We start from the raw sequence: 14,532 nt of genomic DNA on the forward strand, positions 1-14,532 counted from the left end.
AGGGATTGCATTGAATCTGTAGATTGCTTTGGGTAGCAGAGTCATTTTCACAATGTTTATTCTTCCAATCCAAGAACATGGTATATCTCTCCATCTATTTGTATCATCTTTAATTTCTTTCATCAGTGTCCTATAATTTTCTGCATACAGGTCTTTTGTCTCCTTAGGTAGGTTTATTCCTAGGTATTTTATTCTTTTTGTTGCAATGGTAAACGGGAGTGTTTTCTTAATTTCACTTTCAGATTTTTCATCATTAGTATACAGGAATGCAAGAGATTTCTGTGCATTAATTTTGTATCCTGCTACTTTACCAAATTCATTGATTAGCTCTAGTAGTTTTCTGGTAGCATCTTTTGGATTCTCTATGTATAGTATCATGTCATCTGCAAACAGTGACAGCTTTACTTCTTCTTTTCCGATTTGGATTCCTTTTATTTCTTTTTCTTCTCTGATTGCTGTGGCTAACACTTCCAAAACTATGTTGAATAATAGTGGTGAGAGTGGGCAACCTTGTCTTGTTCCTGATCTTAGTGGAAATGGTTTCAGTTTTTCACCATTGAGGACAATGTTGGCTGTGGGTTTGTCATATACGGCCTTTATTATGTTGAGGAAAGTTCCCTCTATGCCTACTTTCTGCAGGACTTTTATCATAAATGGGTGTTGAATTTTGTCGAAAGCTTTCTCTGCATCTATTGAGATGATCATATGGTTTTTCTCCTTCAATTTGTTAATATGATGTATCACGTTGATTGATTTGCGTATATTGAAGAATCCTTGCATTCCTGGAATAAACCCCACTTGATCATGGTGTATGATCCTTTTAATGTGCTGTTGGATTCTGTTTGCTAGTATTTTGTTGAGGATTTTTGCATCCATGTTCATCAGTGATATTGGCCTGTAGTTTTCTTTCTTTGTGACATCTTTGCCTGGTTTTGGTATCAGGGTGATGGTGGCCTCGTAGAATGAGTTGGGGAGTGTTCCTCCCTCTGCAATATTTTGGAAGAGTTTGAGAAGGATAGGTGTTAGCTCTTCTCTAAATGTTTGATAGAATTCGCCTGTGAAGCCATCTGGTCCTGGGCTTTTGTGTGTTGGAAGATTTTTAATCACAGTTTCAATTTCAGTGCTTGTGATTGGTCTGTTCATATTTTCAATTTCTTCCTGGTTCAGTCTCGGCAGGTTGTGCATTTCTAAGAATCTGTCCATTTCTTCCAGGTTGTCCATTTTATTAGCATAGAGTTGCTTGTAGTAATCTCTTATGATCGTTTGTATTTCTGCAGTGTCAGTGGTTACTTCTCCTTTTTCATTTCTAATTCTATTAATTTGAGTCTTCTCCTTTTTTCTCTTGATGAGTCTGGCTAATGGTTTATCAATTTTGTTTATCTTCTCAAAGAACCAGCTTTTAGTTTCATTGATTTTTGCTATTGTTTCCTTCATTTCTTTTTCATTTATTTCTGATCTGATCTTTATGATTTCTTTCCTTCTGCTAGCTTTGGGGTTTTTTTGTTCTTCTTTCTCTAATTGCTTTAGGTGCAAGGTTAGGTTGTTTATTCGAGATGTTTCCTGTTTCTTGATGTAGGCTTGTATTGCTATAAACTTCCCTCTTAGAACTGCTTTTGCTGCATCCCATAGGTTTTGGATCGTCGTGTCTCCATTGTCATTTGTTTCTAGGTATTTTTTGATTTCCCCTTTGATTTCTTCAGTGATCACTTCGTTATTAAGTAGTGTATTGTGTAGCCTCCATGTGTTTGTATTTTTTACAGATCTTTTCCTGTAATTGATATCTAGTCTCATAGCGTTGTGGTCGGAAAAGATACTTGATACGATTTCAATTTTTTTAAATTTACCAAGGCTTGATTTGTGACCCAAGATATGATCTATCCTGGAGAATGTTCCATGAGCACTTGAGAAAAATGTGTATTCTGTTGTTTTTGGGTGGAATGTCCTATAAATATCAATTAAGTCCATCTTGTTTAATGTATCATTTAAAGCTTGTGTTTCCTTATTTATTTTCATTTTGGATGATCTGTCCATTGGTGAAAGTGGGGTGTTAAAGTCCCCTACTATGATTGTGTTACTGTCGATTTCCCCTTTTATGGCTGTTAGTATTTGCCTTATGTATTGAGGTGCTCCTATGTTGGGTGCATAAATATTTACAATTGTTATACCTTCCTCTTGGATCGATCCCTTGATCATTATATAGTGTCCGTCTTTGTCTCTTGTAATTGTCTTTATTTTAAAGTCTATTTTGTCTGATATGAGAATTGCTACTCCAGCTTTCTTTTGATTTCCATTTGCATGGAATATCTTTTTCCATCCCCTCACTTTCAATCTGTATGTGTCTCTAGGTCTGAAGTGGGTCTCTTGTAGACAGCATATATATGGGTCTTGTTTTTGTATCCATTCAGCCAGTCTGTGTCTTTTGGTGGGAGCATTTAATCCATTTACATTTAAGGTAATTATCGATATGTATGTTCCTATTCCCATTTTCTTAAATGTTTTGGGTTTGTTATTGTAGGTGTTTTCCTTCTCTTGTGTTTCTTGCCTAGAGAAGTTCCTTTAGCATTTGTTGTAAAGCTGGTTTGGTGGTGCTGAACTGTCTCAGCTTTTGCTTGTCTGTAAAGGTTTTAATTTCTCCATCAAATCTGAATGAGATCCTTGCTGGGTAGAGTAATCTTGGTTGTAGGTTTTTCTCCTTCATCACTTTAAGTATATCCTGCCACTCCCTTCTGGCTTGCAGCGTTTCTGCTGAAAGATCAGCTGTTAACCTTATGGGGATGCCCTTGTGTGTTATTTGTTGTTTTTCCCTTGCTGCTTTTAATATGTTTTCTTTATATTTAATTTTTGATAGTTTGATTAATATGTGTCTTGGTGTGTTTCTCCTTGGATTTATCCTGTATGGGACTCTCTGTGCTTCCAGGACTTGATTAACTATTTCCTTTCCCATATTAGGGAAGTTTTCAACTATAATCTCTTCAAATATTTTCTCAGTCCCTTTCTTTTTCTCTTCTTCTTCTGGGACCCCTATAATTCGAATGTTGGTGCGTTTAATGTTGTCCCAGAGGTCTCTGAGACTGTCCTCAGTTCTTTTCATTCTTTTTTCTTTATTCTGGTCTGCAGTAGTTATTTCCACCATTTTATCTTCCAGGTCACTTATCCGTTCTTCTGCCTCAGTTATTCTGCTATTGATCCCATCTAGAGTATTTTTAATTTCATTTATTGTGCTTGTCATCGTTTCTTGGTTCCTCTTTAGTTCTTCTACGTCCTTGTTAAATGTTTCTTGCATTTTGTCTATTCTATTTCCAAGACTTTGGATCATCCTTACTATCATTATTCTGAATTCTTTTTCAGGTAGACTACCTATTTCCTCTTCATTTGTTAGGTCTGGTGTGTTTTGACCCTGCTCCTTCATCTGCTGTGTGTTTTTCTGTCTTCTCATTTTGCTTATCTTACTGTGTTTGGGGTCTCCTTTTCACAGGCTGCAGGTTCGTAGTTCCCGTTGTTTTTGGTATCTGTCCCCAGTGGCTAAGGTTGGTTCAGTGGGTTGTGTAGGTTTCCTGGTGGAGGGAACTAGTGCCTGTGTTCTGGTGGATGAGGCTGGATGTTGTCTTTCTGGTGGGTTCGTCCACGTCTGGTGGTGTGTTTTGGGGTGTCTGTGGCCTTATTATGATTTTAGGCAGCCTCTCTGTTAATGGATGGGGCTGTGTTCCTCTCTTGCTAGTTGTTTGGCATAGGGTGTCCAGCACTGTAGCTTGCTGGTCGTTGAGTGAAGCTGGGTCTTGATGTTGAGATGGAGATCTGTGAGAGATTTTCGCCGTTTGGTATTACGTGGAGCTGGGAGGTCTCTTGTGGACCAGTGTCCTGAAGTTGGCTCTCCCACCTCAGAGGCACAGCCCTGATGCCTGGCTGGAGCACCAAGAGCCTTTCATCCACATGGCTCAGAATAAAAGGGAGAAAAAATGGAAAGAAAGAAAAAAAGAGGATAAAATAAAATAAAATAAAGCAATTATAATAAAAAATAAGAAAAAAATTATTAAAAGTAAATTTATTAAGAAAAAAATTTTTTTTTTAATTTTTAAAAATAGATTTATTAATTTTTTATACTAAAAATAAGAAAAAAATTATTTAGAAAAAATTTATTAAGAAAAAAAATTTTTTAATTTTTTAAAATAAAAAATATGAAAAAACTTATTAAAAATTTTTTTAAAAATAGAAAATAAGGAAAAAATTATTAAGAAAACATTTATTGGGGAAAAAAAAATTTTTAAGCCAAAAAAAAAAAAACAAAACAAAAAACAAAAAAAACAAACAAAAAAAAAACGGACGGACCTAACCCTAGGACTAACGGTGAGAGCAAAGCTATACAGACAAAATCTCACCCAGAAGCATACACATATACACTCACAAAAAAAGGAAAAGGGGAAAAGTTAATATATCCTGCTCCCAAAGTCCACCTCCTAAATTTGGGATGATTCGTTGTCTATTCAGGTATTCAACAGATGCAGGCACATCAAGTTGTTTGTGGAGCTTTAATCCGCTGCTTCTGAGGCTGCTGGGAGAGATTTCCCTTTCTCTTCTTTGTTCGTACAGCTCCCGGGGTTCAGCTTTGGATTTGGACCCGCCTCTGCATGTAGGTCGCCTGAGGGCGTCTGTTCCCCGCCCAGACAGAACGGGGTTAAAGGAGCAGCTGATTCGGGGGCTCTGTCTCAGTCAGGCCGGGGGGAGGGAGCAGTACGGAGGAGGCGGGGCGAGCCTGCAGCAGCAGAAGCCGGTGTGACGTTGCAGCAGCCTGAGGCGCGCCATGCGCTCTCCCGGGGAAGTTGTCCCCAGATTACGGGAGCCTGGCCGTGGCGGGCTGCACAGGCTCCCGGGAGGGGCGGTGTGGAGAATGACCTGTGCTCGCCCACAGGCTTTTTGGTGGCGGCAGCAGCAGCCCCAGCGTCTCATGCCTGTCTCTGGGGTCCGCGCTGATAGCCGCGGCTCGCGCCCGTCTGTGGAGTTCGTTTAAGTGGCGCTCTGAATCCCGTCTCCTTGCGCGCCACGAAACAAAGAGGCAAGAAAAAGTCTCTTGCCCCTTCGGCAGCTGCAGACTTTTTCTCGGATTCCCTCCCGGCTAGCTGTGGTGCGCTAGACCCTTCAGGCTGTGTTCACGCAGCCAACCCCAGTCCTCTCCCTGGGATCCGACTGAAGCCCGCGCCTCAGCTCCCAGCCCCCGCCCGCCCCGGCGGGTGAGCAGACAAGCCTCTCGGGCTGGTGAGTGCTGCTCGGCGCCGAGCCTCTGTGCGGGAATCTCTCCGTTTTTCCCTCTGCGTCCCTGTTGCTGTGGGATCCGCGCTGATAGCCGCGGCTCGCGCCCGTCTCTGGAGCTCGTTTAGGCGGCGCTCTGAATCCCCTCTCCTTGCGCGCCGCGAAACAAAGAGGCAAGAAAAAGTCTCTTGCCTCTTTGGCAGCTGCAGTCTTTTTCCCGGACTCCCTCCCGGCTAGCACCGAAGCCCGAGCCCCAGCTCCCAGGCCCCGCCCGCCCCGGCGGCTGAGCAGACAAGCCTCTCGGGCTGGTGAGTGCTGGTCGGCACCGCTCCTCTGTGAGGGAATCTCTCCGCTTTGCCCTCCACCCATCCCTATTCTTTTGTCTCTGTTATTTCTTTTTTCTTTTGCCCTACCAAAGTACGTGGGGATTTTCTTGCCTTTTGGGAGGTCTGACGTCTTCTGCCAGCGTTCTGTGGGTGTTCTGTAGGAACAGTTCCACGTGTAGATGTATTTCTCATGTATCTGTGGAGAGGAAGGTGATATCTGCGTCTTACTCTTCCGCCATCTTGCCCCTCTTCGATTAATGTTTTAAACATGAAATTTAAAATTTAAAGTACTAGAAGATGGTATAAGCTTTCAGCAATTCTGTAAGCCAGTTGGTAACTTGAAACCAGTCATGCTAGTTCGCCATGGAAATTAGCAAATCAGGCCCCACACGCCCATCAGAAGTCATTAAACAACAACACACCACTGCCATATCCCTCCTGTTACTGAGAAACAAGTTTATTTCTTTGAAAGTTTTACAATAGGTATGTATTAATTATGAGCCTGAAAAAGAAAAGAAAAAGGAAAGAAAGACAGAAAAGAAAGATCCATGGAAATAAATGAAGAGAGGCTACAATATTTTTGCATGTTCAGAAATCTTAAGCCAATTTTGAGTCAATATCCCCATTCTCCGGCACAGGAAACATTGTCTTTAACTGTACTCTCCTGCAAGATATCATTTCCTCAAGGTCATACAAATGATCACACTTAAAATAAGAAGATTGTATAGATAGTGATGAAGAACCTAGGTTCCGGAGTCACACTACCTGCTCAAGCATAGGCACCATCAGTTATTAGCTGTGTGATCATGGGAACATTATCTAACTTCTCTGAGCCTCAGTATACTCAAAGGTAAAATGACAGAATAGTGCTAGATCAGTATTGTTGAGAGTACTGAACTGAATAAAATATGCATTCTATACTACTGTGAGAACTCAGTAGATGTTTTATTATATTTATTATTAGGTTGTGGAATAATGAAATTGTTGACATTTAACCATCTTAACCTACAAAAATGACAATTTTATATGGCTCAATCTTATATATTATTTTTATTGACAATATTTTGAAAATCCCAGAATTTTAATCAATAGTTTGTTTCCTCATGTCAAATAGGTAGGCACACTTCTGTTAGATGTTTTGTACATGTATCATATATATATACTCCATAGTTATGAATGTTAAAATACACTGTGACACCAGGTATATTGATATAATATTTGTCATTGTATTATTAGTAACAAATTAGTGGGTTTTAGTGGAATAGTTTATTTTCTGGTGATTTGGTCCTGCTTTTTTACTTTATCATCAAATTGTAATAATTACTTGAGAAGTTTCCATTGGGTTTGACAAAAGACATAGGATCTTTCATGAAAAGTGGTTTTTTTTTTTGGAGGGGAGAATGTGATAACAGTAAATAGTGGTTGCTGTAAACTGAAGAGTGAGGAATAAATAAGTGAGGAAATGTAAATATTGAAATGACTAATCTTTCATGTAGCGTGTGGTGAAAGGATGGAGACTGGTCCAAATGGAAATGGTGTTCACTCTCCCTGGAGACTTTCAAAAGCCTAGAGCTCATCATTGAGCACTATATACATATTTTTATTCAATATTCTATGCCCCAGAATAGAGCTTGCATGATGTAGGCATTCAAAAATTCTTGTAAAGTTAAACTGTATGGTTCAGTCACTGCCTAGAAAAACAAGTAATGAAATGATGCAAGTAAATATGGTCATGCTAGAGCTATTTTGGGGAATAGCAGGTGACACATGAAATGTGGAGAGGGTCATGAAGTTTGCAGGAATGGAGCCAATGCTGACTATATTTTAGTGGAAAGAATTGCAAAAGTGGTACAATCATAATTAGAAAGCAAACCTAGAATCTGAGGTTTTAATTTTGACATGAAAGTTGCTGATCTAGAGTGCTTATATCTTATTGATTAAAATTTGAGATGCCTAGAAAAGTTATAATCATTTCCACTCAGATGCTGTAATTTCTAAAATTAACTTGCAGAGTGTTAAGGAGTTTCAACAGACAGAGAATGCCTTTGCATGAGTAGAACAGCTCTAATACCACTGTGTGGTACTTAAGGCTTATGGAGCAGGTTTGAGAGGGACTCAGTTGTTTGCTTGATGGTTTACAGCATGCTTTGGCTAGAATGGCAAAGATCACAAAAAAAGGAAATCCAGAGGATAAAAGTGTAAGGCAGAAGTTGCAAAATACTGGTAATTTTAGTCAGATGCAGTGAATATTTTCTATCTTAAAAACTGGAGGAAAAAATAGTTCATGGATCCTGCCCTAGCTTTTATGGTTATAGTAGGATTTGGACTAATTCAACTCTATTACTAAACAACTGAGAGTCCTTGGGCAAGACAACTCTCCTTGGCCTCTGTTTTCTCGTCTGTGCATACGAAAATAAATACCACAACTTCTTATTACATTGTTTTTGTAAGAATCAAATGAAGTAATAAATATGAGTGTGCCTCAAAGCTATAAAGGGAAATATAAATATTATTAATTGTTATTATCATTGTTGTTATTTTTCTTATATAACATCCTATACATCAAAATAATTACAATTTTTCCAGGTGGAAGAAATCTTATAGGCTCTCATTCAACAGTGAGTGCTTAGGTCTTTAGAGTCACAGAAGATAAAATTATCTGTCTTACATTACAATTGACTGAAGGAATCAGGTAATTAAAATAGAGTGTGCTATAATACAGCATATTCAGGATCACAATAGATTTAGACATGGGGAGCTGTGGAAGAATAGAGGAATTACAGCTAAAGCACATTGTGAATGTCCAGGAATGCTTCTAATATGAGGTGTAGTCTAAACTGTGCTTTGAAGAATCAGTAGGATTTGTGTAGATAAAATTTTGTTGATGTAAATGGGCAAAATGTTTCAAAGAAAGTATCATACTGAAATGTTCCAAGATCGCTTAATTAGAGTTGGTTATGTTGCACTGGACAAAATCATGGTTGCTTTTATTTTGGTATATTGTATCAAACCCCTGTTTTGTACCAATTCAGATCTTCTTTGCTTCACCTGACTTTTGCAGTAGCCACAACTGCAGTAGCAATTCTACCTGGTTCCATCCACATTTTTGTAGGTATAACCTGAGAATTTCTCCCCTTATGCCCCTGCTGTTTGCCTCTCACCTCCAGCCCTGTTGTTTTCCTATCAATTCTGAGATATGAGATGCTGGAGCATCTCCCAGTGCGCACATATATGTACCTGGAAGTACAGAAGAGTTAATGCCTCCTGGGATGAAAATCTAAATTAGGTTTGATTACATTCCACAAGACTTGCTTGTTCAATGTGAAGGTTACATCTGTTTTCTTATAATTTTCATGACTAGCTACGGCCAAATCTTGGACATAACTACAAGATAAAATTGTTGCCCTTAGTTTGAAGAGCTTTTTAAAAATGAAAATTGCTGTGATAATGAGGCCACAGAGTCTGTGTTGTGTGTTCCACCCATTTCTGGTAGTATTAAAAGTCCTAGGGCAGGAGATAACATTCAGACTTCAGAAACCTCTGTCTGATCCTCTACAGAACTACCAAACTCCCTCCTGTAAACACAATGTAAACACTACTACAGAAACTCATGTGGTAGTTGTGGATATGGCTGTGGATATATATGGTTGTGGCTACAGCTGTGGCTATTGCTCTGCCTGCTGTGGCTACCAACCATTTTTCTATAGAAGATATTATTCTTCTTGCTGCTAGAATGTAATTGCAGTGCACGTTTTCCTCTAAGTGATTATTCCAGGCTTTTTCCATTTCAATGTCTCACAATCACATCATTTCTCCTAGAATATTCAGAGCCTGCAGAAAACTTTTTGATTGTCTTCTTGAAAGTCCTATTTGTAATTGAGGGGGTCTGAGTTACTCCGTAATGTTCCTGGAAAGCAAAAGACTTCATTTTGGCCATAGTCCAAGTGTAAACCCACTACCTTCTTATTCTATGTTTCTATATTGTGATTACAGTAAGTCCCCTACATATGAATGAGTTCCATTCTGAGAACGCGTTTGTAAGTCCAATTTGTGTGCAAGTCCAACAAAGTTAGCCTAAGTATCCAACTAACACAATCGGCTATATAGTACTATACTGTAATAGGTTTATAATACTTTTCACACAAATAATACATAAAAAACAAACACAAAAATAAAGAGAAAAATTTTAATCTAACAAGTACCTAACAAGTACAGTACCTAACAAGTACAGTACCTTGAAAAGTACAGTACAGTACCAGCTACATCACAGGTGCTTTTATGCTTGCTTCCGGACATCCTGGGCTCGAAATAAGCATACTGTACTACTGTACTCTATACAGGACTGTGCAGTAAAACACACAAAAGAACAACCGCTTGTAGAGGATGCATGCACATGACAATGTATGCTAGACACGTGAACTAACTTATGTGATTAGACATGCGAGCGCCTGTTCACATTTTCAAAGTTCACAACTTGAAGGTTCGTATGTAGGGGACTTATTATATTTCCAAATAAACATGTTTTATTGGTCCTAACAAGTTTGTGTCTCTTTTGTGTCAGATATGTTATTGACATATTTTTGTCTCCTCTTTCTGTGCCCTCCTCATAAGCTGGCAGGGATAATGTTCAGCTGTTCATTTCAATTGTGTATGTCTGGTTTCCAATCTGATTGGTCAGTACCCATGACATTGAATGTTACAAATCTTTTTTTTTTTTTTTTTGCTTTTAGCATGTATTTTGCTTACCCCAATACATCCAAAATGTTATCATTTCAATAAGTAATCAATATAAAATACAGTTGGTCTTCCTTATTTGTGGATTCTGTATTTGTAAATGTACCTACTAGCTGAAATCTATTTGTAAATCCAACATGAATACATGCAGCACTTTTGCAATCATTTGCAGACATGTGCAGAGGGAGGAAAGTCTGGTCACCCGATGTGCACTTTCCTGGCTGAGGTCTAGCAAGACAATGCTCTGGCTTCCTGTTTCGCCCTCATACCCTAGAACAAGCACACTTTTCACGGTGTATTCAGTGCCACATTTTCTATATGTCTGTGCCTTTTGTTGGTAATTTCACTGTTTAAAATGGACCCCAGGCATACTGCTGCAGTTCTGTCTAGCTTCCTAAGCACGGGAAGACTGTGATGTGCCCTCTGGAGAAAATACACGTTTTAGATAAGCTCTGTTCAGCCATGAGTTCCAGTGCTGTTGACCATGAGTTCAATGCTAATGAGTCAAAAATACGTATGAAATAAAGTGTCTTCAAACAGAAACAAACACAGCACAAGGTTGTGTTTTTTTCTTTTTTTAACATCTTTATTGGAGTATAATTGCTTTACCATGGTGTGTTAGTTTCTGCCTTATAACAAAGTGAATCAGCTATACCTATACATATATCCCCATATCTCTTCCCTCTTGCATCTCCCTCCCTCCCACCCTCCCTATCCCACCCCTCTAGCTGGTCACAAAGCACCGAGATGATCTCCCTGTGCTATGAGGCTGCTTCCCACTAGCTATCTATTTTACGTTTAGTAGTGTATATATGTCCATGCCACTCTCTCACTTCATCCCAGCTTACCCTTCCCCCTCCCCATATCCTAAAGTCCATTCTCTAGTAGGTCTGTGTCTTTATTCCCGTCTTACCCCTAATTTCATCATGACCTTTTTTGTTTCTTCTTAGATTCCATATATATGTGTTAGCATACGGTATTTGTTTTTCTCTTTCTGACTTACTTCACTCTGTATGACAGACTCTAGGTCCACCCACCTCACTACAAATAACTCAATTTCATTTCTTTTTATGGCTGAGTAATATTCCATTGTATATATGTGCCACATCATCTTTATGCATTCATCTGTTGATGGACACTTAGGTTGCTTCCATTGTCCTGGCTATTGTAAATAGAGCTGCAGTGAACATTGTGGTACATGACTCTTTTTGAATTATGGTTTTCTCAGGGTATATGCCCAGTAGTGGGATTGCTGGGTCGTATGGTAGTTCTATTTTTAGTTTTTGAAGGAACCTCCATACTGTTCTCCATAGTGGCTGTATCAATTTACATTCCCACCAGCAGTGCAAGAGTGTTCCCTTTTCTCCACACCCTCTCCAGCATTTATTGTTTGTAGGTTTTTTGATGATGGTCATTCTGACTGGGGTGAGATGATATCTCATTGTATTTTTGATTTGCATTTCTCTAATGATTAATGATGGTTGAGCATTCTTTCATGTATTTGTTGGCAATCTGTATCTCTTCTTTGGAGAAATGTCTATTTAGGTCTTCTGCCCATTTTTGGATTGGGTTGTTTGTTTTTTTGATATTGAGCTGCATGAGTTGCTTGTATGTTTTGGAGATTAATCCTTTGTCAGTTGCTTCATTTGCAAATATTTTCCCCCATTCTGAGGGTTGTCTTTTCGCCTTCTTTATGGTTTCCTTTGCTGTGCAAAAACTTTTAAATTTTATTAGGTCCCATTTATTTATTTTTGTTTTTATTTCCATTTCTCTAAGAGGTGATTCAAAAAGGATCTTGCTGTGATTTATGTCATAGAGTGTTCTGCCAATGTTTTCCTCTAAGAGTTTTATAATGTCTGGCCTTACATTTAGGTCTTGACTTCATTTTGAGTTTATTTTTGTGTATGGTGTTAGGAAGTGTTCTAATTCATTGTTTTACATGTAGCTGTCCAGTTTTCTCAGCACCATTTATTGAAGAGGCTGTCTTTTCTCCACTGTATATTCTTGCCTCCTTTATCAAAGATAAGGTGACCATATGTGTATGGGTTTATCTCTGGGCTTTCTATCCTGTTCCATTGATCTATATTTCTGGTTTTGTGCCAGTACCATAGTGTCTTGATTACTGTAGCTTTGTAGTATAGTCTGAAGTCTGGGAGCCTGATTCCTCCAGCTCCATTTTTCTTTCTCAAGATTGCTTTGGCTATTCAGGGTCTTTTGTGTTTCCATACAAATTGTGAAATTTTTTGTTCTAGTTCTGTGAAAAATGCCAGCGGTAGTTTAATAGGGATTGCATTGAATCTGTAGATTGCTTTGGGTAGTAGAGTCATTTTCACAATGTTGATTCTTCCAATCCAAGAACATGGTATATGTCTCCATCTGTTTGTATCATCTTTAATTTCTTTCATCAGTGTCTTATAATTTTCTGCATACAAGTCTTTTGTCTCCTTAGGTAGGTTTATACCTAGATATTTTATTCTTTTTGTTGCAATGGTAAATGGGAGTGTTTTCTTAATTTCACTTTCAGGTTTTTCATCATTAGTGTACAGGAATGCAAGAGATTTCTGTGCATTAATTTTTAACCTGCTACTTTACCAAGTTCATTGATTAGCTCTAGTAGTTTTCTGGTTGCATCTTTAAGATTCTGTATGTATAGTATCATATCATCTGCAAACAGTGACAGCTTTACTTCTTTTCTGATTTGGATTCCTTTTATTTCTTTTTCTTCTCTGATTGCTGTGGCTCAAACTTCCAAAACTATGTTGAATAATAGTGGTGAGAGTGGGCAACCTTGTCTTGTTCCTGATCTTAGTGGAAATGGTTTCAGTTTTTCACCATTGAGGTTGATGTTGGCTGTGGGTTTGTCATATATGGCCTTTATTATGTTGAGATAAGTTCTCTCTATGCCTACTTTCTGGAGGGTTTTTATCCTAAATGGGTGTTGAATTTTGTTGAAAGCTTTTTCTGCATCTGTTGAGATGATCATATGGTTTTTCTCCTTCAATTTGTTAATATGGTGTATCCCATTGATTGATTTGCGTATATTGAAGAATCCTTGCATTCCTGGGATAAATCCCACTTGATCATGGTGTATGATCCTTTTAATGTGCTGTTGGATTCTGTTTGCTAGTATTTTGTTAAGGATTTTTGCATCTATGTTCATCAGTGATATTGGCCTGTAGTTTTCTTTTCTTGTGACATCTTTGTCTGGTTTTGGTATCAGGGTGATGGTGGCCTCGTAGAATGAGTTTGGGAGTGTTCCTCCCTCTGTTATATTTTGGAAGAGTTTGAGAAGGATAGGTGTTAGCTCTTCTCTAAATGTTTGATAGAATTCGCCTGTGAAGCCACCTGGTCCTGGGCTTTTGTTTGTTGGAAGATTTTTAATTACAGTTTCAATTTTAGTGCTTGTGATGGGTCTGTTTATATTTTCTATTTCTTCCTGATTCAGTCTCAGAAAGTTGTGCTTTTCTAAGAATTTGTCCATTTCTTCCAGGTTGTCCATTTTACTGGCATATAGTTGCTTGTAGTAATCTTTTATGATCCTTTGTATTTCTGCAGTGTCAGTTGGTACTACTTTTCATTTTTAATTCTGTTGATTTGAGTCTTTTCCCATTTTTTCTTGATGAGTATGGCTAATGGTTTATCAATTTTGTTTATCTTCTCAAAGAACCAGCTTTTAGATTTATTGATCTTTGCTATTATTTCCTTCATTTCTTTTTTATTTATTTCTGATCTCATCTTTATGATTTCTTTCCTTCTACTAACTTTGGGGTATTTTTGTTCTTCTTTCTCTAATTGCTTTAGGTGTAAGGTTAGGTTGTTTATTTGAGCTGTTTCTTGTTTCTTGAGGTAGGATTGTATTGCTATAAACTTCCCTCTTAGAATTGCTTTTGCTGCATCCCATAGGTTTTGGGTTGTCATGTTTTCACTGTCATTTGTTTCTAAGTATGTTTTGATTTCCTCTTTGATTTCTTCAGTGATCTCTTGGTTATCTAGTAGTGTACTGTTTAGCCTCCATGTGTTTGTATTTTTTACAGTTTTTTTCTTGTAATTGATATCTAGTCTCATAGTGTTGTGGTCAGAAAAGATAGTGGTTGAAATGATTTCAATTTTCTTAAACTTAGCAAGGCTTGATTTGTCACCCAAGATATGATCTATCCTGGAGCATGTTCCATGAGCACTTGAGAAGAAAGTGTATTCTGTTGTTTTTGGTTGGAATGTCCTATAAATA

Source organism: Eubalaena glacialis, chromosome 6 (genome assembly GCF_028564815.1).
Source record: "Eubalaena glacialis isolate mEubGla1 chromosome 6, mEubGla1.1.hap2.+ XY, whole genome shotgun sequence".
Classification (NCBI taxonomy): Eukaryota; Metazoa; Chordata; class Mammalia; order Artiodactyla; family Balaenidae; genus Eubalaena; species Eubalaena glacialis.